This window comes from Pongo pygmaeus, chromosome 8 (genome assembly GCF_028885625.2).
Source record: "Pongo pygmaeus isolate AG05252 chromosome 8, NHGRI_mPonPyg2-v2.0_pri, whole genome shotgun sequence".
Lineage (NCBI taxonomy): Eukaryota > Metazoa > Chordata > Mammalia > Primates > Hominidae > Pongo > Pongo pygmaeus.
The window spans coordinates 103,415,424-103,436,744 of NC_072381.2; positions in this window are offsets into that span (position 1 = coordinate 103,415,424).

Consider the following 21,321-nt stretch of genomic DNA (forward strand, 5'->3'; position numbering starts at 1 on the left):
CATTGTACTCACGACTTTAGGAGAGGTCTTTACTCATTCGAGAGTCCTGCCCATCTCTGTTGAGCCTCCTACTAAAGCACTCCCAGCCCTGTCCCACCTTCTGCAGAGCTTGTCCTCCCTCTTCCACCATCTCCCAGCCCCCATTTTGCTTTCTTCTGCCAGCATTGTCTATATCGGACTTCCTCATTCACCTGTTTATCTGTCATCTACACGGGACTGAAATGAGGAGCCAGCCTCATCCAAGTGCCCAGCTGTTCTGGGCATTGAAGAAGTTGCTGTCCAGTGTGGTAGGACAGGATGGTGACACAGATTAAACTGGGCGCTGCTCCGTGGTACTCAGCAGAAGTAGCCTGTTAGCTGGAGGTTGAGCCAAATAGAAGTGAAGTATCTGGGGAACTTTGAAATGGCTGCCGAATACAAGGGAATTGCTTGTTGGAACTCGGTGAACCAGGAGTGGGTTTCACAGTACAGTAGATCGATATTGTTCCTTCTAAGGAAACAAACAGAATCAATGCCAGCTGCCCCAGGTCTCTGAGCAGATCTGAAAGCCACAGGGCCCATGGGTGGAGGCTTCATGCTGATTTTGTAGAACACAAAAATGTGTACCTGTTTGGGAGACATTTTATTGAATTTCATACCAACAACTGCACCTGGGCCACCAGAGGCCCAGTATTCAAGCATAGAGCAATGGAGGATCATACAACTGAAGGGTTGAAGGAGTCTTTGGGGAGTGGGAACGGCATTCTTGTTGCCATTCCCTGCTCCTCTACCCACAGCAGACATTGTTTCCTGATATCCACATGCTTGCTGAGCGTAGATGCCGCCTGAGAATGTTCTCACTGGTGTTTCAGCAGCCACAACCAGATCATTACAGTTGGCACTCAATGTGAAGGCTTTTGCCTTTCCTGATTTTTTTCAATCTAACATCATTCCAGTAGAATTCCTTCTCTAGCTTTCTGGAGAGCTGCTCTAGAGGCTTTGTGAACCTATTTTGTTGTTGAATAGCTCAAATTGTTAAGCCTCTGATACAATTAAATCTCACTGTGTTTCTACCACAGGAAAAGCCCTGGGCTAGGTATTGAGAAGGTGCTTCCTTAAGCAGGACAGAAACCTTTTTTCTTGCAAGTTCTCCCCATTGGTCCTATACCTGCCTTCTGGACAGCACACAGTAAGGCTCTCCCTATGCCATATGACAGCCCTTCCAACACTAGAAGATGGCTTTTGTGCCTTCCCCTAGTTTTTATTTTTTCTAGAGGAAATCTTAGCACTTCCAGCTACTTTTTAACTGTTGTTTTCTTTTCTTTCCTTTCTTTCTTTTTTTTTCTTTTGAGACAGGATCTCACTCTGTCACCCAGGCTGTAGTGCAGTGGCATGATCTTGGCACACTGCAGCCTCCATCTCCCGGGCTCAAGCGTTCCTCCCACCTCAGCCTCCTGAGTAGCTGGGACTACAAGCATGCACCACCATGCCCAGCTAATTTTTCTATCTTTTGTAGAGACAGGGTTTTGCCATGTTGCGCAGGTTGACCTTGAACTCCTGAGCTCAAGTGATCCACCTGCTTTGGCCACCCAAATTGCTGTCATTACAGGCTGGAGCCACCGTGCCCAGCCTCCAACTGTTTCTTTTAGTATTTGGTTTTCAGACTCCTCACCCCCTGGTTGGTTTCCCGTGATCATGCCCCAGCGTGTCTACATCCCTCTTAAATTGTGGTGCCCAGCGTGTACATAGTACTTCATCTGTGATCTTAACAATTTGGAGTACAAGCCAGCACACAGGGACATTTAAATGAGTCTTGAAAGGGATAAGGGGTCCACTAAGTTGACAGGGTGCACCAAGGCATTCCTAGTCAGGGAGAAGTCTGTAAAAGTGTGACCATGGCTTGTTCAGGGTGAATTATGCAAATTTTTGTATGAACCAACCCCGGTAATTTTTCATGACTTAAAAATTGTTCTTCGAATTATAAAAGCTTAGAGTTACAAAGATTCTTAAAAGGCATCATCACTCATCTGTTGATTAAATCACCAGGCTACAACATTCCTTGAGAGAAACTGGGGGTCTTGAGTATTCTATAATGGAAACTCTTATTTTTTATGAAGACAGGCCCTTCAGTATTTTGACTTCTCTGTTCAAAAGTTTATCCTTTTCAGTTGAAACCTGCTGCATCGAAAGATTAGTTGGCCAGGTGCAATGGCTCATGCCTGTAACCCCAGCAGTTTGGGAGGCTGAGGCTGAAGGATCACTTGAGCCCAGGAGTTCAAGACCAGCTTCAGCAACATAGTGAGACCCCATCTCTACAAAAAATAAAAAATTATCCAAGTGTAATAACCTGAAGTCCCAGCTACTTGGGAGACTGAGGTGGAAGGATCCCATGAGCCTAGAAATTTGAGACTACAGTGAGCTAAGATCACGCTACTGCACTCCAGTCTGGGCAACTGAACGAGACCCTATCTCAAGAAAGAAGAAAGAAAGAAAAGAAAAGAAAAGAAAAGAGAAAAGAAAAGAAAAAAGAGAGAATGAAGGAAGAAAGAAAGAGTCATCTTTCAGAGTCATGGAGCATCTACTTTGTGCAGCACTGTTCTAAGTATGTGTGTGGGTGGACATGGGTGGTCCATGGGGGTAGTCAAGGTGGAGGAAAAAGGACAAACAAGCTCAGACTTTGTCTCTAAGGAACTTGCACTCCAGTGGGGACAACCCAGAAAAGAGTAAAACAAATGCTGTAATTGAGACTTGGTAAATATTGTGGAAGCTCAGAGGAGAAGGAGGTCGCTTCCAAAGAAGGGAGCAGAGATAGCCTCTTCTCATGTCTATTCAGCAGCCAGATTTATTGCTTTAAAAACCAAATCAGATCATATTTCTTGCTGTTCAAAATCGTTCAAGGCTCCCCATCACACTAAAAAATTAACCCCAGGGGCCAGGTGTAGTGGCTCACACCCATAATCCCAGCACTTTGGGAGGCGGAGGCGGGAGGATTACTTGAGGCCGGGAGTTTGAGACCAGCTTGGACAACATAGTGAGACTGCATCTCTTAAAAAAACAAAAAACAAAACAAACTAAAATGAACCCCATGTCCTTACAGTGGCCTGTAGGATCCTGCACTGTCTGGCATCTGGCCACCTCTTCTTGCCCACATGAACTTTCAAACGTTTCCACTCTGGTAACCCTGACTTCCTTGCTGTCCCTTGAACCCACCAGATTCCTGTGTTAGGGCTTTTATATTGAGTGTTTCCTCTTGGGAACCCTGCTCCTTTAGGCTTCCCCATGGCTTGCTCCCTCATTCACATCATTCAGCTGTACAGAGAGACCTAAAGTCCCCTCACCCCACGACTTGTTGCTTGCTATCCCCTTACCCTGCCTTATTTACTTAATAGCATTTATTATGATCTAAATTTATCTTTTATTTACTTATTAGTTGTCAGTCTCCCAATAGAATGTGAGCTCTTCGAAGGCAGGATTTTGTCTGTTTCGTTCACTGCTATATCCCCAGTGCCAAGAACAGGGCTGGCTCATGACATGTGCCAAATAAACATTTGTGGAGTGAATGAATGAGTTAATCTTCTTGAAAACCTATTCTAAAAACTAGCAGCTGGCCAGGCTCAGTGGCTTACACCCATAATCCCAGGACTTTGGGAGGCCAAGGTGGGAGGATCACTTGCAGTCAGGATTTTAAGACCAGCTTGAAAGTGAGACTCCATCTCCACAAAAATTTAAAAATTAGCTGGGTATAGTGGTGCATGCCTGTAGTCCCAGCTATTTGGGAGGCTGAGGTGGAAAAATCGCTTGACCCTAGGAGTCTGAGGCTGCAGTGAGCTGTGATCAGCCACTGCACTCCAGCCTGGGCAACAGAGCAAGATTCTGTCTCAATAAATAAATAAAAATTAAAATTAGCAGCATTAATATCCAGCGTACTTGTCTGTATTTTCTAGAAACAAGTCCAATCTTTTTGAAAATGTGCCCAAATAGTTTCTCATCAGAAATCCTGTGGTATTTCCTACTCTTCATGATTTCTCAAAGATTTTGACTGTGGCTGTAAGATCTGCAAGTTCTTTCAGCTGTGTGTCTAGGAGATTTTCCACCTTGGCCTAGGGACCTAAGCAAATTGCATGACAGAAGATTTTTATCTAGCATGAGGTTACATTCTTAAGTCAGCATAGGAAGGTAAAATTGACATAGCATCAGGATTTTCCTTGAACATCCCTAGCATCACAACAGATTACTGATTCTGTAGTTGTGTGTCTGAGGAATTGGTTTGTTTGTATTAGCAGCCCTGAGGTATGAAAAAATATGGATCTCTGAACACCTGAATCACTCTTAGCCTGGTTAGGTGCTTTTCCTAGAGGAAGTATTTGGGAACTGAGGCTGACTGAGAGAACAGCAATTTTATATCCCCTAGGATAGCCAAGTAGTTTTGAGCGTGGGTGCTGGAGCCAAACTATCTAATTTTGAATCCTGGCTCTAACATTTACTTACTTGCTGTATGACTACAGGCAAGATATTCAACTTATCTATGCATCAGTTTTTTCACCTGTAAAGCAGAATAATAATAGTACCTGCCTCAAGGAATAGATTGAGGACCAAGTTTACTAATGTATATGAGGTCTCTAGACTAGCACCGGGCACATAGTATTTCTATGCTTTCTAATCAACATGAGCAATTATTTTATTATCTCCCATCTCATGTTCATACTGGGGCATACGTTCAATGGACGGAAGGCAGGCAGCATATAGTAGATTGTTTAGATTGTGATTTCTCCCTTATTCTTTTTCTGTCTGTTTCTTTCTTTCCCCAAATGCCAACAGTTGAATTTGTATGATGTGAGCTCTCTGTAAATTGCTTAGGTGCTTTCCCTTTGCTGGAATTCTAGGCACTCTTCTATTGATTATCATACAATTTCTCATTTGAACACCTTTGTAAAGACTGGAGAAAGTGAGTAGAAAACCAGATGTGAAATAGTTTGACCTCTTTGTCTGTCATACACACACATTTCCACACTTTCCACAAACAATGGGTTTAGCCTTTTCTTAATGTTCTCCTCCAAACATAATGATCGAGTCCCTTTGGTTGCTTTTAGCTTTTTCTGGAGCACTGGCTCATCCTCTGGCTTCAGCTTTTTGGATACTTTTCTTATAAATTCATCCTCTTCCCTTTCTTTGAGCACTGAGAGAGCAAAAAAGCCAGGAAGAAAGACAACAGTGCAGAAAATGCATAAAAAATAGCCAGCCAGTTTTTTGTTTGTTTTTTTGTTTGTTTTTTAATGTGAAGAATAGAAAAGAGAGAGGCCTGAGGAGTTGGCATGAGCAGAAAGGAACGTTTGCTGTTATATGTGGCAGAAGCTGCTGTTCTACTGAGGTGATGGGCTCCCTGAGGCCAGAGCTGCAGGAGACACACAGGGCTCTAGGAGCAGCCAGCTTGGCATGCAAGTTTTGACCACATTTGGAAAGTTCAGTTATTACTGGTATTTGTTTTCCTACTAAGCCCTGGGCCAGAATCCCTTGTTCCTGGGCTGATATTGAGAATAGTGAGGGAAATGTTATATAAGGGTTCAGTAAGTGCCAGATATTATTAATATCATCCTTTAGCCACCCCCCATACCTTATCTGATTGTTTCTTACCCTGATCTGCCTCTACCATTCTCCTGATTGAAAACAGAATTGTCATTGCAATTTTTAAAATCTAATTGATAACCGGGCATGGTGGTGCAGTGTTCCAGCTGGTCGGGAAGCTGCAGTGAGCCATGATCATGCCACTGCACTCTAGCCTGGGTAACAGCAAGACCTTGGAAAAGAAAGAAAGAGAGAGAGAGAAAGAAAGAAAGAAAGAAGAGAGAGAGAAAGACAGAGTGAAAGAGAAGAAAGAAAGAGAGGAAGAAAGAGAGAAAGAAAGAGAGAGAGTGAAAGAGAAGAAAGAGAAAGAAAGAGAGAGAAAGAAAGAAAGAGAGAGAGAGAAAGAAAGAGAGAGAGAGAAAGAAAGAAAGAGAAAGAAAGAAATCTAGTTGTTCCAACTTACCCTGATCTGTCCCCCAGGAGCAAAACTTCATGCAATTTGTATCTCCCCCTTTTCCTTGTTAGCTAGTTTACCAAACCATATCCCATCCATTATATGACTTAATATTCATGATTACCCAATGAGGTAGGTGGTCTTGGTGGGTCTCCATTTTACAGATGAGGAAACTGAGTTTTAGTGAATCATTTATTCATTAGTTCATTCATTCAACAAATATTTACTGAGCACTTCTATTCCAGGCATGATGCAAAACATTGAAGATAAAAAGAGGAAGCCGACATAGTTTCCTCCTGTAAGTAGCTCCTATCTAGTGAGAAAAAGAGGCACAGACAGATACCTCTCATACAGCAGGATAAGTCCAATGTCTTAGGTTGGGTGCCCCAGAAACAGTTCTAGACAGTGATCCCAAGAAGTACCAGTAGAGAATTGAGAAGCTGAGACAAGCAAGGAAAGGAAATGAGTACAGGGTATGTTAATGAACAGGGTCCTGCTGTGGGCAACTGGGCTCAGTCCCACTGGGAATCTCTCAGAGAGTGTAGAAGCTATGTCAGTGGTGTCCCATCTGACAGCAAGAATCTAGGATATTTGCCCATTAGTCTCTACCTTCTGGCCTGGCCTGACCTCTGGCCAAGTACATGCTTGGCCATCAGCAGCAGAGAGTCATAGGTGAGCAGAAAACGATGGTGCCAAGAGAATGTGGGCAGAGCACTGAGCATGTCTGTTATGTGCACTTATAGACACAAGCATAGACCATTACAGAAGCCCTGAAGAGGAGTTTCCAGCTCAAACTGGCTGGGTCCAAGAAGTCTTCCTGGAAGAGGTGATGGAGGAACAGTATTCTAAGGGAATGCCTTACTCCAGAGTCGTTCAGTGAGGGCATGTACAGAGAGGCCCTGATGTCTGGCCACACTAAAGATTTTAGATTGAGAGTTCTGGCTCAGGTTAAGAAAATATCTACTTATCACCGTATCCAGGGAAATTGGGAGGTTAAGAACAGGACAAGAACTCAGATGGCTAACAGATCCTCAGAGTGCTGTCCTCTCCAAAATTGAGGGATGAGAGAGAGAGAGAGAGCAGCAAGGAGTGAGCTTGTGTCTACTTTTTGTAAAGAAACACAAGGAAGGACTTTTCTGGGTTTCCCCAAGACCCACCCCAGGCTTCTGTCTATTTATGGATTAGGTGGTTCCTCAGAACATCTGTCCTTCCAGAGCTGCCATCCGCAGCCCTGCCCAGCCCCCAGATACTCGCTGCGCTCACTCCTTCATAAGCACCACCTCCCAATTAGACCAAGGATGTGGCAATCGGGCTGCCCAGAATTACTCTCCCCACCTTCAGCTTGCCCTGAGCAGAGTTCAGATTGCACATTTCCCGACACTCAGAGACACCCATTAATATTTAGCATTTTACATTTCCAAAGCACTTTGCTAACATGAATTGATCTTTTCGGCACCCCCTTGTGAGGCAGCTCAGTACTGCCAGCCCTACTGGGGACGTAAGGCTTTGAGAAGATAAGCTACTTAGGCTAGGGCCATGGCTGGTGAGCGATGGATCCAGATGAGAACCAAAGGTCGATGACACCAGTTGTCTGAGCCTCCCAGCAGAACTCCAGCATGGCCACAACACCCCCTCCCTGCTCAGGATGTCTTGGAGCAAATCCAGCCCTCTGAAGGTTTAAATAGAATGGGCTTGTCATCTTTCAGATTGGACTGTTCACAAACTAGCTACTGCTTACGGAGTGCTTATAATGTGCCAGGAGCTGGACACTTCACATAGATTGTATCATTTAATTCTCACAACCCTTGCCCACTTTCTATGGTGTCACTACTATTATTTTACGCAACAGAAAACTAAGGCACAGAAAGATTAAGTAACTTGCTTAAAGTTACACAGTTAGTAAGAAGTAGAGCTAGGATTTAAACCTGGGCTATTCAGCTTCAGAGATTTTAACTATTCTGAACCAGCCTAAAGGTGGGTAGAGGAACCAAGTTAAGTGAAATTACTCTTCGTGAAGTTCTGCCTACTCCCAGGCAATTCATCATATGCTTTGCAAAATTATGTCTAGAGGTAGAGGAATTAGGTGTAGGGAGAATCTGTCTGCAAAAGTCATCTTGAAGAATGAGAGTGTTAACTAAAGTTGTTGATTACTTGATTTTTCTTTTGGCTCGCCTTTCCCAGGCCTCCCTGAAAGGACAGAGAGAGGACCAGTCCAGCCAACAAACAAGCACAAGGCCTCTGTGCCATGCATTGTGTTTAGCAATGATGCTGGCTTTGGCGGGGTACAGACACACATACATAATTATGATCTGGTGCGGAGCACTATAACAATGATGATGAGAGCTCATTGGGAAGGCAAGTGGAGGGAGGAGGCAGAAGTACTTGTTAGTCCAAGGAAGTTGGAAAAGTTTTGTAGAGATGACATGAGTTGGATCCTGATGGAGGTAGAGGAAGGAGAGAAAGGAACAACACGTGCAGAGGAAGCAAGGTTTAAAATAATGTGGCTTGGAGAGCAGAAAAAATTCTTTCTGCCTGGAGCTGTCCTTCTTGCTTTCTTGAGATAAGTGGGTCAATTTGGGGCCCCATAACCCTAGATGACAGATTGGGTTACAAATTTTAAGGTGTCCTGAGGATGTAACTCTGTGACATGTCTAGCCAAATTCTCATCTCCGTATACCATTGTTAGATAGAAAGGATAATTATAGCCAGGTGAGGTGGTGTGTGACTGTCGCCCCAGCTACTCAGGAGGCTGAAGCAGGAGGATCACTCGAGGCAGGAGATCCAGACAAGCCTGGGCAACATAGGGAGACCCTGTCTCAAGAAAAAAAAAAGAAAAGGATAATTGTGGAACAAATATTTAGCAAGTTTCTACTACAGTCTTTCTTCTATGCCTGTGGGGGATTGGTTCCAGGACTCCTGCGGATACCAAAATCCATGGATGCTCCAGTCCCTTATATAAAACGGCATGTGCTGGGTGCAACAGCTTATGCCTATAATCCCAGCACTTTGAGAAGTTGAGGTGGGAGGATTCCTTGCAGCCAGGAGTTCAAGACCAGCCTGGGCAACAAAGCAAGATCCTCATGCCTACAAAATTATTTTTAAAAAATTAACTGGGCATGGTTACACTTGTCTGTGGTTTTAGCTACTCAGGATGCTGAGGTGGAAGGATTGCTTGAGCCCAGGAGGTTGAGGCTGCAGTGAGCTATGATTGCAGCACTGTACTTTAGCCTGGGTGGCAGAGTAGACTGTCTATAAAACAAATAAAGACGGTGTAGTATTTGCATATAACCTACACACATTTTCTCGTATACTTTATTTTTATTTATGTATTTATATATTTATGTATTTATTTTTATTTTATGTATTTATTTATTTTAGATGGAGTATTGCTGTGTCACCCAGGCTGGAATGCAGTGGCACGATCCCAGCTCACTGCAACCTCTGCCTCCTGGGTTCAAGTGATTCTCCTGCCTTAGTCTCCTGAGTAGTTGGGACTTCAGGTGAACGCCACCAAGCCTGGCTATTTTTTGTATTTTTTGGTGGAAACAGGGTTTTGCCATGTTGCCCAGGATGGTCTCGAACTCCTGACCTCAAGTGATCCACCAGCCTCGGCCTCCCAAAGTGCTGGATTACAGGTGTGAACCACAGTGCCCGGCCTTATGTATTTATTTTCAATTTCTATAGGTTTTTGGGGAACAGGTGGTATTTGGTTACATGAATAAGTTCTTTAGTGGTAATTTCTGAGATTTTGGTGCACCCATTATCCAAGCAGTATACACTGTACCCAGTGTGTAGTCTTTTATCTCTTGCCACACCCCACCCTTGCCACCGAGTCCCCAAAGTCCAATGTATCATCCTTTGCATCTTCATAGCTTAGCTAGCTCCCACATATGAGTGAAAACATATGATGTTTGGTTTTCCATTCCTGAGTTATTTCACTTAGAATAATGGTTTCCAATTCCATCCAGGTTGCTGCAAATACCATTATTTCATTCCTTTTTATGGCTGAGTAGTATTCCATGGTATATATACACCAGGATTTCTTTTTTTTTAAATTTTATTATTATTATACTTTAAGTTTTAGGGTACATGTGCACAATGTGCAGGTTTGTTACATATGTATACATGTGCCATGTTGGTGTGCTGCACCCATTACCTCGTCATTTAGCATTAGGTATATCTCCTACTGCTATCCCTCCCCCCTCCCCCAACCCCACAACAGTCCCCGGTGTGTGATGTTCCCCTTCCTGTGTCCATGTATTCTCATTGTTCAATTCCCACCTGTGAGTGAGAACATGCGTACACCAGGATTTCTTTATCTACTTGTTGATTGATGGGCATCTGGGCTGCTTCCATATTTTTGCAGTTGCAAATTGTGCTGCTATAAACATGCATGTGCAAGTGTCTTTTTCGTGTGACTTCTTTTCCTCTGGGTAGATACCTAGCAATGGGATTGCTGGATCAAACAGTAGATCTCCATACTGTTTTCCCTAGTGGTTGTACTAGTTTACATTCCCACCAACAGTGTAAAAGTGTTCCCTTTTAACTGCATCTATGTCAACATCTATTTTTTTTTAATTATGACCATTCTTACAGGAGTGAGGTGGTATCACATTGGGGTTTTGATTTGTATTTCCCCGATCATTAGTGATGTTGAGCATTTTTCCATATACTTGTTGGCCATTTGTACATCTTCTTTTGCAAATTGCATATTCATGTCCTTAGCCCACTTTTGGATGGGACTGTTTGTTTTCCTTGCTGATTTATTTGTGGATCCTGAATATTAGTCCTTGGATGGGTGTATAGATTGTGAAGATTTTCTCCCACTCTGTGGGTTGTCTGTTAACTCTGCTGATTATTTCATTTTCTGGACAGAAATTTTTAGCTAAATCTCATCTGTTTATCTTTGTTTTTGTTGCATTTGCTTTTGGGTTCTTAGTCACGAAGTCTTTGCCTAAGCCAACGTCTAGAGGGCTTTTCCAATGTTATCTTCTAGAATTTTTATGGTTTCAGGTCTTAGATTTAAGTATTTGACCCATTTTGAGTTGATTTTTGTATAAGGTGAGAGATAAGGATCCAGTTTCATTCTTCTACGTGTGGCTTGCCAATTATGCCAGCACCATTTGTTGAATAGGGTGTCATTTCCCCACTTTGTTTTTGTTTGCTTTGTCAAAAATCAGTTGGCTGTAAGTATTTAGCTTTATTTCTGGGTTCTCTATTCTGTTCCATTGGTCTATGTGCCTATTTTTATACCAGTACCATGCTGTTTGGTTGACTATGGCCTTATAGTATAGTTTGAAGTTGGGTAATGTGATGCCTCCAGATTTGTTCTTTTTCTTAGTCTTGCTTTGGCTATGCAGGCTCCTTTTTTGGTTCTGTATGAATTTTAGGATTGTTTTTTCTAGTTCTGTGAAGAATGATGGTGGTAGTTTGATGGGAATTGCATTGAATTTGTATATTGCATTTAACAGTATGGTCATTTTCACAATATTGATTCTACCCATCCATGAGCATGGGATGTGATTTCATTTGTTTGTGTCATCTATGATTTCTTTCAGCAGTGTTTTGTAGCTTTCCTTTTAGAGGTCTTTCACGTCCTTGGTTAGGTATATTCCTAAGTATTTTTTTTTTTTTGCAGCTACTGTAAAAGGAGTTGAGTTATTGATTTGATTATCAGCTTGGTTGCTGTTGGTATATAGCAGAGCTACTGATTTGTGTACATTAATTTTGTATCCTGAAACTTTGCTGAATTCATTTACCAGTTCTAGGAGTTTTCTGGATGAGTCTTTAGGGTTTTCCAGGTATATGATCATATCATCGGTGATATGGTTTGGCTGTGTCCCCACCCAAATCTCACCTTGAATGGTAATAATCCACATGTGCCAAGGACAGGGCCAGGTGGAGATAATTGAATCATGGGGGTGGTTCCCCCATACTGTTCTGTTAGTAGTGAATAGGTCTCAAAAGATCTGATGGTTTTATAAATGGGAGTTCCCCCGAACAAGCTCTCTCTTGCCTGCTGCCATGTAGGACATGACTTGGCTCCTCATTTGCCTTCCATCATGTTCGTGAGGCCTCTCCAGCCATGTGGAACTGTGAGTCAGTTAAACCCCTTTCCTTTATAAATTACTCAGTCTCAGGTGTGTCTTTATTAGCAGCATGAGAACAGACTAATGCAATCAGCAAACAGTGACAGTTTGACTTCATGTTTACTGATTTGGATGCACTTTATTTCTTTCTCTTGTCTGATTTCTCTAGCTAGGACATCCAGTACTATGTTGAACAGAAGTGGTAAAAGTGGGCATCCTTCTCTTTTTCAATTCTCCGGGAAAATGCTTTCAACATTTCCCTATTCAGTATATTGTTGGCTCTGTGTTTGTCATAGATGGCTTTTATTACCTTAAAGTATGTCCCTTCTATGCCAATTTGCTGAGGATTTTGATCAAAAAAGGATGCTGGATTTTGTCAAATGCTTTTTCTGCATCTATTGAGATGATCATGTGATTTTTGTTTTTAATTTTGTTTATGCGGTGTATCACATTTATTGGCTTACATATGTTAAACCACCCCTGCATCCCTGGTATGAAACCCACTTGATCATGGTGGATTATCTTTTTGATATGCTGTTGGATTTCATTCTCTAGTATTTTGTTGAGGATTTTTACATCTGTGTTCATGAGAGATATGGCTCTGTAGTTTTCTTTTTTTTTTTTTGTTATGTCCTTCCCTGGTTTTGGTATCAGGGTGATACCGGCTTCATAGAATGATTTAGGGAGGATCCCCTCTTTATCTTGTGGAAATAGTGTCAATAGGAATGGTACCAATTCTTCTTTGAATGTCTGATAGAATTCAGCTGTGAATCCATCTGGTCCTGGACTTTTTTTTCTGGCAATTTAAAAATTACCATTTCAATCTCACTGCTTGTTATTGGTCTGTTCAGAGATTCTATATCTTCCTGGCTTAATCTAGGAGGGTTGTATATTTGCGGGAATTTATCCATCTCCTCTAGGTTTTCTAGTTTATGCATGTAAAGGTGTTTATAGTAGCCTTGAATAATCTTTTGTCTGTTTGTGGTATCAGTTGTAATATTTCCCATTTCATTTCTAATTGAGCTTATTTGGCTCTTCTGTCTTCTTTTCTTGGTTAATCTTGCTAATGGTCTATCAATTTTATTTATCTTTTTAAAGAACTAGCTTTTTGTTTCATTTATCTTTTGAGTTTTTGTTTGTTTGTTTTTTGTTTCAATTTTATTTAGTTCTGCTCTGGTCTTTTTTCTTCTGCTGGGTTTTGGTTTGAATTGTTCTTGTTTCTCCATTTCTGTGAGGCATGACCTTAGATTGTCTATTTGCACTCTTTCAGACTTTTTGATGTAGGCATTTAATGCTACGAACTTTCCTCTTACCACTGCTTTTGCTGTATCCCCGAGGTTTTGATAGGTTGTGTCACCATTATTGTTCATTCAAAAAACTTTTAAATTTCCATCTTAATTTCATTGTTGACCCAATCAATGATCATTCAGGAGCAGGTTGCTTAATTTCCATGTATTTGCATGGTTTTGAGGCTTCCTTTTGGAGTTGATTTCCAATTTTATTCCACTGTGGCCTGAGAAAGTAATTGATATAATTTTGATTTTCTTAAATTTACTGAGACTTGTTTTGTGGCCTATCATATGGTCTATCTTGGAGAATGTTCCATATGCTGATAAATAGAATGTATATTCTGCAGTTGTTGGGTAGAATGTTCTGTAAATATCTGTTAAGTCCATTTGTTCTAGGGTATAGTTTAAGTCCATTGTTTCTTTGTTAACTTTCTGTCTTGATGACTTGTCTAATGCTGTCAGTGGAGTATTAAAGTCTCTCACTATTATTATGTTGCCATCTACCTCATTTCTTAGGTCTAGTAGTAATTGTTGTATAAATCTGGGAGCTCTAGTGTTAGGTGCATATGTACTTAGAATTGTGACATTTTCCTGTTGGACTAGTCCTTTTATCATTATATATTGTTCCTTTTTGTCTTTTTTAAGTGCTGTTGCCTTAAAGTTTTGTCTGATATGAGAATAGCTACTCCTGCTCACTTTTGATGTCCATTTGCATGGAATATCTTTTTCCACCCCTTTACCTTAAATTTATGTGAGTTCTTATGTGTTAGGTGAGTCTCCTGAAGACAGCAAAAACTTGATTAGTTAACTCTTATCCATTCGGCTATTCTGTTTTTTTTTAAGTGGAGCATTTAGGCCATTTATATTCAACATTAGTATTGAGATGTGAGGTATTATTCTATTCACTGTGCCTGAATACCTTGTGTGTGTGGGTTTTTTTTTATCATGTTATTGTTACATAGGTCCTGTGAGATGTATACTTTAAGAAGGTTCTATTTTGGTGTATTTTCAGCATTTGTTTCAAGATTTAGAGCTCCTTTTAGCAGTTCTTGTAGTGCCTGCTTGGTAGTGGCAAATCCTCTCAGCATTTGTTTGTCTGGAAAAGATTATACCTTTCCTTCATTTTTAAGCTTAGTTTTGCTGGATACAAAATTTTTGGCTGACAATTGTTTCGTTAAGGAGGCTAAAAATAGGAACCCAATCCCTTCTAGCTTGTAGGGTTTCTGCTGAGAAGTCTTCTGTAATCTAATAGGTTTTTCCTTTATAGGCTACCTGATGCTTTTCACCTTACAGCTCTTAAGATTCTTTCCTTCATCTTGACTTTAGATAACCTGATGACTATGTCCCTAGGCAATGATCCTTTTGCAATGAATTCCCCAGGTGTTCTTTGAGCTTCTTGGATTTGGATGTCTAGATCTCTAGCAAGTCTGGGAAATTTTTCCGTAATTATTTCCTCAAATATGTTTTCCAAACCTTTAGATTTCTCTTCTTCCTTGGGAACACCAATTATTCTTAGGTTTGGATATTTAACACAGTCCCAAACTTCCTGGAGGCTTTGTTCATTTTTTTTAAAATTCTTTTTTATTTGTCTTTGATAGACTGGATTAATTCAAAAGTCTAATGTTAGAGCTCTGAAGTTCTTTCTTCTGTTTGTTTGATTCTATAGCTGAGACTTTCCAGTGCGCTTTGCATTTCTCTAAGTGTGTCCTTGATTTCCGGAAGTTGTGATTGTTTCATGTTTTTGCTATCTATTTCACTGAAGAATTTTACTTTCATATCTTGTATTATGTTTTTTATTTCTTTAAGTTGGACTTCACCTTTCTCTGGTGCCTCCTTGAGTAGCTCAATAGCTTAATAATCATCCTTCTGAATTCTTTTTCTGGCAATTCAGAGATTTCGTCTTGGTTTGGATCCATTGCTGGTGAGCTGGTATGATCTTTGGGGTGGGATGGGGTAGTAAGAACCTTGTTTTATCATCTTACCAGAATTGTTTTTCTGGTTTCTTCTCATTTGGGTAGACTTTGTCAGAGGGAAGATCTGGGGTTCAAGGCTGCTGTTCAGATTCTTTTGTTCTGTGGGGTGCTCCCTTGATGTGGTATTCTTCCTCTTCCCCTAGGAATGGAGCTTCCAGAGCCAAACTGTAGTGATTGTTTTTGCTCCTCTGGGCCTAACCACCCAGCAGAGCTACCAGGCTCTGGGCTGGTACCAGAGAGTGTCTGCAAAAAGTCTTGCGATGTAATTCATCTTCAGATCTTGCAGCCATGAATACCAGCACCTGCTGTGGTGGAGTTAGCAGGGGAGTCAAGTGGACTCTGTAAGGATCCTTGATTGTGTTTTTGTTCAGTGTGCTGGGTTTGTGTTCATTGGCCTCCAGCTATCTAATAGTCTGTTCTCATGCTGCTAATAAAGACAAACCCAAGACTTGGTAATTTATAAAGGAAAGAGGTTTAACTGACTCATAGTTTTACATGGCTGGGGAGGCCTCACAATCATGGCAGAAGGCAAATGAGGAGCAATGTCATGTCTTATATGGTGGCAAGCAAGAGAGAGCTTTTGCAGGGTAACTCCCATTTACAAAACCATCAGATCTCATGAGATTTATTCACTACCACTAGAACAGTATGGGGAAAGTGCCCTCATGATTCAGTTATCTCCACCTGGCCCCACCCTTGACACATGGGGATGATTATTAAAATTCAAGGTGAGATTTGGGTGGGGACACAGCCAAACCATATCATTCCTTCCCAGGCCCCTCCCAAATCTAATGTCCCCACATTTCAAAACCAATCATGCCTTCCCATCAGTCCCCCAAAGTCTTAACTCATTTCAGGATTAATTCAAAAGTCCACAGTCCAAAGTCTCATCTGAGACAAGCAAGCCCCTTCCACCTATGAGCTTGTAAAGTCAAAAGCAAGTTAGTTACTTCCTAGATACAATGGGGGTACAGGCATTGGGTAAATACACCCATTCCAAATTGGAGAAATTGGCCAAAATGAAGGGACTACAGCCACCATGCAAGTCCAAAATCTAACAGGGCAATCAAATCTTAAAGCTTCAAAATGATCTTCTTTGACTCCATGTCTTACATCCAGGTTATGCTGATGCAAGAGATGGGTTCCCATGGTCTTGGGCAGCTCCACCCCTCTGGCTTTGCAGGGTATAGCCCCACTCTTGGCTGCTTTCATGGGCTGGCATTGAGTGTCTGCAGCTTTTCTAGGTGCACAGGGCAAGCTGTCAGTGGATCTACCATTCTGGGATCTGGAGGATGGTGACCATCTTCTCACAGCTCCACTAGGCAGTGCCCCAGTGGGGACTCCGTGTGAGGGTTCCCACCCCACATTTCCCTTCTGTACTGCCCTAGCAGAGAGGTTCTCCATGAAGGCTATGCCTCTGCAGCACACCTCTGCCTGGACATTCAGGCATTTCCATACATCCTCTGATGTCTAGATGGAGGTTCCCAAACCTCAATTCTTGACTTCTGTGCACCTGCAGGCTGAACATCACATGGAAGGTGCCAAGGCTTGGGGCTTGCACCCTCCAAAGCCATGGCCTGAGCTGTACCATGACCCCTTTTACCCACAGCTGGAGCAGCTGGGATGCAGGGCACCAAGTTTGTAGGCTGCACATCCTGAGCAGCCTGCATGGGCCTGGCTCAATAAACCATTTTTTCCTCTGAGGTTCCAGACCTGTGATGGCAGGGGCTGCTGCTCAAAGGTCTCTGACATATCCTGGAGACATTTTCCCCATTGTCTTGGTGATTAACATTTGACTCCTTGTTATTTATGCATATTTCTGCAGCAGGCTTGAATTTATCCACAGAAAATGGGTTTTTCTTTTCTACTGCATCATCAGACTGCAAATTTTCCAAACTTTTATGGTCTGTCACCTCTTGAATGCTTTTCCGTTTAGAAATTTCTTCCACTAGATACCTGAAATCATCTCTCTCAAGTTCAAAGTTCCACAGATCTCTAGGGCAGGGGAAAATGTCGCCAGTCTCTTTGCTAAAATGTAGCAGAGTAACCTTTACTCCAGTTCCCAACAAGTTCCTCAGCAACATCTGAGACCACCTCAACCTGGACTTCATTATCCATAGCAGTATCAGCATTTTGGTCAAAGTCATTCAACAAGTCTCTAGGAAGTTCCAAACTTTCCCACATCTTCCTGTCCTCTTCCGAGCTCTCCAAACTGTTTCAACTTGTTACCTAGTTCCAAAGTCGCTTCTACATTTTTGGGTATCTTTACAGCAGCACCCTGCTACCTGCTATCAATTTACTGTATTTGTCCGTCCTCACACTGCTAATAAAGACACCTGAGACTGAGTAATTTATAAAGGAAAGAGGTTTAACGGCCTGGACTTACAGTTCCACATGGCTGTGGAGGCCTCACAATCATGGCGGAAGGCAAAAGAGAAGCAAAGTCACATCTTACATGGTGGCAGGCACGAGAGAGCTTGTGCAGGGACCTCCCATTTATACAACATTAGATCTCGTGAGGCTTATTCACCACCACCAGAACAGTACAGGGGAAACGGCCCCCAGGATTCAATTATCTCCACCTGGCCCCACCCTTGACACGTGAGGATTATTACAATTCAAGGTGAGATTTGGGTGGGGACACAGCCAAACTATATCAAACCAGGAAGTGGTGCTTTCAAGAGTGCATCAGCTGCAGTCCTATAGGGAGGATGCAGACTTGCCCTAGGTTCACCTGGTTAAGTATTCATGTTTCTCAGGCAGTGGGTAAGGCCATAGAGCTCCCAAGAGATTATGACCTTTGTCTTTGGCTAACAGGGCGGGTAGAGAAAGACCACCAGATGGGGGCAGGGATAGTTGTGTCTGAGCTCAGTCTCCCCTTGGGTGGGGCTTGCTGTGGCTGCTGTGGGGGATGGGGGTGTGGTTCCCAGTCCAATGGCGTTCCTAGGGGGATTATGGCTGCCTCTGCTGAGTCATACAATCTGCCAGGGGAGTGAGGGAAAGCTGGCAGTCATAGGCCTCACCCCACTCCCATGTAGCCCACAGTTTTCAAGGCTGGTCTTACTCATACTGTGCCCACCCCTTCCCCAAACAGCACGGAGTCTGTTTCCAGGCAGCCGGTGATCAGGACTGAGAACTTGCCCCAAACCACAAGCCTCCCCCTTGAGAAAGTAAGCAGACTCACAGTTTTTCCATGTCTCAGGGAGCCTGCAGCGGTGATCCAGTTCCTTCGAAGGGTCTGTGGATTATCTCGGCTTTCCTGGTACGTTCCTGTGGTAGTTATTGGAGCAGAAGTTTATGATATGAGTCTCCACATGCTGCTCTGTCCCTCTAAACAGGGACTACAAGCTAATCTTGCCTCCTATCTGCCATCTTAATCCCTTTCTGTATGCTTTAAATCATCTCTAGGTTACTTACAATACCTAATACAATGTAAATGCCATGTAAACTATTGTTATACCGATTGTTTAGGGAATAATGACAAGAAAAAAAGTCTGTACAGGTTCAGTACAGATGCAACCATCTTAAATCTAACCACATCTTCTATCCAAGGTTGGTTGAATCTGTAGGTGCAGAGCTCATAGACATGGAGAGCCAACTGTATATGCAAGGCACTAGGTGGCAGTTGATTGGGGACCATGCCTTTTTGAGTGCTATGGGGCCAAGGGAGAGGGTCTGGAACTGAGAAGTTGTGTCCTGGGAAGGAAACCTTGAAGAAGTGTCACTCAGCCTCTACCAATCTCCTGACTGAAAAAAGAATCAGCATCGCGATTTAAAAAATCTAATTGTTCCTCACCCTGATCTGTCCCTTAGGAGCAAAACTTTGTGTAATATACATTTACCTTTTTCCTTGTTAGCTAGTTTATGAAACCATTTCCTATCCATTATATGAGTAAATGTTCATGATTACCTGATGAGACAGGTGGTCTTGGTGGGTCTCCATTTTACAGATGAGGAAACTGTTTTAGTGAATCATCTAAGGTTACATGCTTTATAGCAGTAGACATTTGCAGGGTCCTAGTCTCAAGTTTGTTTCTGTATCCATTTGCTTTGCCTTCTAGCTCCTGCTAGGTGCTCAGCACAGCTTCTAATCAATGCCACGGGCCCTTGGCAGCACCTTGGGGTGAGAGATGTGGCTTGCTGCACATCCTGAGACAGGAGTTGAGATGTCAAAATCGGGGCATGTTAGAACCAAAAAGTCCAGCTCTAAATATCTGGCTGGCTTGGTCAGAGCTGAGCTGTGAGGTTCTAAGTGGAAGAAATTACCAGAGTATTTATCAATTACAGCTCTAAGGAGTCTTTGTTCTCAGATAATACAGTCAAGATGAATGTGGGCATAATATTGCCATAATATTGCCAAGCCCTACCCCTGAAATGGGCATTGTGGCATTGGATAGTTTAGACATGCAAGCCTTGAGATCAAGAAGTGGCTAGACCAGCCTTGGTGCAGTAAAGCTAATTGTGAGGGAGTGTATGGATATGGTGCGGGGTGGGGAGAAGTGCTGGTATAACTCACAATTGGATATTACCATCTGATGCTATGATCTCAAGCACAGAGATTCACCCAAGCAATAGTTGCTACCATGCCCTTCTTAAGATGGCTTGAATTAGAGCTAGAGTTCTCTGGGTTCCTGACCTAGACTTTGGGGTCTGTCAGAGTTCTCTATCCTGCTTTTCCTCAGGAATTAAATGGAAGCTATGTGTTGATGGCCTGCCCTCCTATTGTCCCCCAAAATCGTACCTGTCCTCCAGTTGATGCCTGAGACTCCTGTGGTTCTAAATAGCAGCACTTGCCCACACCAGCCATGAGGGGAGAATCCAATACCTAAAAGCCCAGTAAAATTTGGATCCTCTGTGCTCATGAACTGAAAGTCACAAAAAGAAAGAATCCTCAAGTTAGGAGGGACCAATCAGAGCCCACATTTCCAAGGGGAAGGCTTATTTAATCCTGCTCTCCTGATAACATTTTCTCCTCCATCTTCCATACCATACGGGTAATTATGGTATTACATTGGGAGAATACTGAAACTCAGAGGAGATTGTAAAATGTCCCCCAGCAGGGTTTGGTCTTTTATATAACCTTAAAAACACCCTTTTTGTCTTATATATCCCTTGTTCAAACTGTCCATTTTGAAGCTAGGCTGCAGATAACCCTGCCCTTATCACTGAGCAGACAGGCAACACAATTCCTAAGTGTCTGAGAACCAGATATCCTCTATTAGCTATCGCAGGACTTGAAAGGGTCACACTGCTGAAACAGGGCACTTGGCACCAGGAACATCTGCATTAGACGCAGTATACAACAGTAGTTGACAGCTCAGACTCTGGAGCCACACTGTCTTGGTTCAAATCTCAGGTTTGTCACTTATTAGCTGCATAACCTTGGGCATATTATGTAATCTCTCTCTGCCTCAGCTTCCTCCAATGTAAAATGATGGCATTTATAGATCTTACCTGGTAGGGCTGTGTGAGGATTGAGTTCAATCAGGCATGTAAAGGGTTTAGTGCAGCTCCTGGCACACATTGAGCCCTTGTTAACTGTTAAATACTATTCATTATGAAGCGACAGTGCATTTCCTCCTCTAGGGTGTTTCTTTCTCTTCCTTATGTCTTTGAGACCCACCCCTGACCTTCTCCCTACTTTGCATTTCTGAAGCCAGCTGCTCCAATATTTCTTCCTTCTTGTCCGGGATGCAAAAGAAAAACAGCTCGCACATGAGCAATTAAAAAAAATATATTGCTTATAGCATCACTCTAAACCAATATACCACAGCTTATTTTATCTAGGAGCTAAGGGCCTTTTAAACCAGCCATTTCTTATTTATTCCGTTAAAAAAAACACACACAAGGTCCTTTGGTTTCATATTCCTTTATGGTATTTTGTAAGGCACTGAGCACATACTGGATACTATGTAAATGTGAAATACTCTAACAATAGTAACTGAGACAGATGAGAAACTCGAGGAAGCAAAGTC